General features: G+C 39.9%; 1 protein-coding gene across 1 annotated transcript in view; it reads left to right on the top strand.

Moving 5' to 3' along the window:
* The window catches only part of CFAP54 (cilia and flagella associated 54), a 250797-nt gene that overhangs the window by 426 nt on the left and 246515 nt on the right, over positions 1-3856 (top strand). The gene's annotated exons all lie outside the window — the stretch shown is intronic.

The following is a 3856-nucleotide window of genomic DNA, read 5'->3' as shown; positions in this document are numbered from 1 at the left end:
AGGAGAGGACGCGGGTGGTCCCGGAGCTTGGACCGCCCTAGGTCCCTGGATATGCCAACAAAGTTTAAGAAGCGGAGACGAGAATCGCTTTTCCATCCTTAATTGTATCTTTGCTTCCTGCTTGGGTCAGTGTTTCTTATTCGTTGTTTCTGAGTGTCTCCTCATTGCTACTTCCGACCAGTCAGTACATTCCTGGCTCGCTCACAGATTTTACAAGTTTCCTTGTTGTGGGGGCAGTTTTGTGTAGGGAGGAAAAGGAGTCACTTTGAGGTAGTTTATGTTCTTGAAAAAGTTCTTGAGGCCGGCCATGAAGTATGCCATTCTGTGAACATGCGCTTTGAATTCCTTTTTATAGTCTTCTTAGGACCACAGTGACTTTTTCGTGATTTTGTGACTAATTTTGCACATCTGTTTGCCGTTTGGGGGTTTCTATCACTATGTTATTATCTCCAACTGCAAACTACCTGTTGTTAAGTTTCTTTTTTGTTTATGTTACTATCTTTTTCCTCCCAGTCAAAATACCGTGCAGACTGAACAGTTATAAATCTAAACACGTGGCAGAGAACACCAGAATAGTGAATCGTTTCAACTGATATTTCTATTTATGCATTTAAAATGAAAAGATCGTTTTAATTTATGTTTATTATTCTTTCATGTATTTAACTATTTATTGAGCACCTACTATACATCAGGTACCATACTAGGAAACCTCAAGTTAGCAAAATACATAAAAATTTGTATCCTCATGCAACACATTATTTTTGTGACTACAGGTGGCTACTAAACACATCTTTAAGGAAATTATGTCCCAAGGCGATAGTGGTGGGGAGAAAATTAGAGCAGGTAGTGGGGATGGGGGATATGGGATGAGTGTTGCGATTTAAAATGGGGGTGATAGGGAGGATGCTCAGGGAAGGTCAGGAAAAGTGGCCTTGGAGAAAGATGAGCAGATATGGTAGCAAGTGATGAGTATTTCTGTAGAAGGAACTTGCCAAACAGGAAGACTGGCAAATGTGAAGGTCCCTGGATTGGATTGTGACTGTGGGAAGAACTGGTTTCTGGCAGGAGCGGGGAAATCATGAGTTTAGTATTTAGGTATATTAAGATTGAGATGTAATTCAACATTCAGGCAGAGCCATTATGTAGGTACTTGGACATTTGGATCTGCAGGTCAGATATACATTTGGGATTTGTCAGCATATCAATGATATTTAAATGGTGGTACTTGATGGAATAGTTGAGGGAGTGAGTGGATGGAGAAGAGGAGAGTCCCAGGACTGAACCCTGGGATGCTTGAACATTGACCATGGCGGGAGGGGAGGATAAAAAAAAACCCCAAAACTGGCAGAGATTTAAAAGAGTAGCCAAGGAAGTAGGAGAAAATCAGTAAGTGAGTGGTGTCCTGGAAGCCAGGGAAAGAAAGTGTTCCAAGGAGGAAGGGATGACCGATCAACTGTGGCAAATCCTGATGATGGGCCAAGTAATATGAAAACCAAGAATCAACCAAGGAGAGCACACTACATACCTAAGCTATGTATATTTGTATTTAAAATATTTCCGTGTTTGTGCCTTAGCTAGCACTTTATCTTTCCATCTCCACGGCCAACATTCCAGTTCAAACCACCACCATCTTGGATTTTCCCTGCAGCTACTTGATGCTCAGAAGTATCCTTCACATAGCAGTCAGGGCGACCTTTATGAATAAGTCACCCACTCCGCTATTTAAAGACTTCCTATTGCCCTCCCTTGCTTTTTAGAATAAAATTGAGACTTCTCATGATATCCCCAGAGTCTGAGGATCTGGCCTTGCCTGCCTCTCTCATCTCAGCTCATCCTCACTTGTCTCTCAGGGCTTTCCAGGGAAACATCCTACTGTTTCTCACCCCAGGGAGTTAGTATTTGCTGCCTCCTTTGTCTGAAATATTCTTGCTTTAGCTTTTCAAATAGTTGGTTCCTTCTCTTCTTTCAGGTCTTAGCTCAGTTTTTACCTCCTTAGAGTGGCTTTTCATACCTAATTCAGGTTTGTCCATCAATTTATATTTTTTATTTATTTGTTTTGCTGTGGGCTGTCTCTCTCCACCATTAGAATGTAAGCTCCCTGTGACTTTTGAGTGATGTGTCTCTTTTTCATTGCTCTATCTCCAGCACTTACCCTGGTGACTGGGACATGGTAAACATTTAATGCATATTTGGTATTGAAAGAATTCAAGGGTTATTATCCTTGCATCTCAATCATCGTTAGTGTTGTATATGGGAAAGTAGACCTGAATCGATCAGTAAGTACAGGACCTGCCCCATCTTTAAACAGACTTATTAGAGGGTCACAAATGTTAAGGATTGACATGGACCTTACCAATCTAACCTCTCCTACAATTTAGGTATTTATTTTTTTTATACAACAATTTTAATTGAGTGTCTATTATGTGCCAGGCACTGCCCTCGTTGTGAGGTATACAGTGGTGAACAAAATAGATATGGGAATCTGTGCTCATGGAACTTGTAGTCTAGAGAGGGAGATAGGCTTCCAAATGAGTCATTAAGTCAACACAGAAACAAGGGCAATGCAGGGAGAAGTTATTGAGCACGTATATGTGCCAGGCATTGTACTAGGTGCTGGGGATACAGCAGTGAACCAGACAAAGATCCTCGCCCTCTCGGTGCTTAAATTCTAGAGGAGGAAATAGATAATAAACATATTAAACAAGTCTATTGTATGGCGACCTAGAAAGTGATACATGCTAAGGAGGAAAATGAAAGAGAGGAAGGGTTACGGGATGGGGGACAGGAGGTTGTCATTTTCAATAAGGTGGTCAGGATAGAGGCTTGAGCAGAGGCTTAAAAAGAACACAGCAGGGGCATTTCAAATGAATGGTGAGGGCAGTGACAGTAAGCTGAGATTAGGAGGAGGGCTGGCAGTTGACCAGGCAAGGAGAGAGGATAAATAGAACAAGCATGTGGGAAGATCTTGGCAGGAGAGAGTCAGGGACTTTGGAGGCATGGACAGAAGCCCATTTAGCATAGCTTGCGGAGTGTGGGCGCAGTGGCATGAGGTGAGATTAGAGGAGCAGATAGGGCTCTGGAAGGTTTTAGAGGCCACTTATAGAGTTTGTGTTGATTCCGAATGCAATGAGAAACCATTGGGTAGTTTTGGGCAAGGTACTAACCTCATGTGATTTTGTTTGAAAATATTATTTTGGTGATCTTGTTCAAATGAAGCAAGAATGACAAGGTGGAGACCAGTTAGGAATACAGGAGGTAGGATTTGCTTTTCTAAAATGTTTGACAGATGGTTATTTCTTACAATGAACATTTGTTTCCTTTTGTAACTGTAAGACCTTCCATAAGCATAAAAATTCATAGTCTTCAAAATGTAGATTTTGATCAGACCAACAATGTCATTAGATTTAGAGTCTGCTAAATTTTTAAAAGGTGTGCTTTTGTTATAAACACATAAGATTTAGATATATGGTTTATGTAGTTGTGAATTTCTATCTTAGAAAATTCTAAATAACCAGCAGCAGCTATAATCAATCAGCAATCCAAACTGTATTAACATTCTTCTCTTAAATGATGTATATTATATAGTCTATGTTATATTTTCCATGTTTAATCATTATGTAAGCCATTCCCAATGAGCAGTCTTAACTTGATCTTAGGGTTCACTTAAAAAAAAAGAAAGTTCTTTTATTATATAACCTTGATTGAATTAACAAAGCTGATATTTTTCTTTTATGAGTAACAAACCTAGTCATCATTATGTCACCCATAAGGTTTGAAAGAATTAACTCTTTCATCTACATAATTTAGGGGTTGGAGGGATTGAGCAAAAAAGAAAAAGAATCATGGACATGCACAG

Source organism: Myotis brandtii, unplaced genomic scaffold (assembly GCF_000412655.1).
Source record: "Myotis brandtii unplaced genomic scaffold, ASM41265v1 scaffold708, whole genome shotgun sequence".
Taxonomy (NCBI): domain Eukaryota; kingdom Metazoa; phylum Chordata; class Mammalia; order Chiroptera; family Vespertilionidae; genus Myotis; species Myotis brandtii.
The sequence above is the reverse complement of the archived record's forward strand: the minus strand, read 5'-3'. Positions and strand labels throughout refer to the sequence as shown.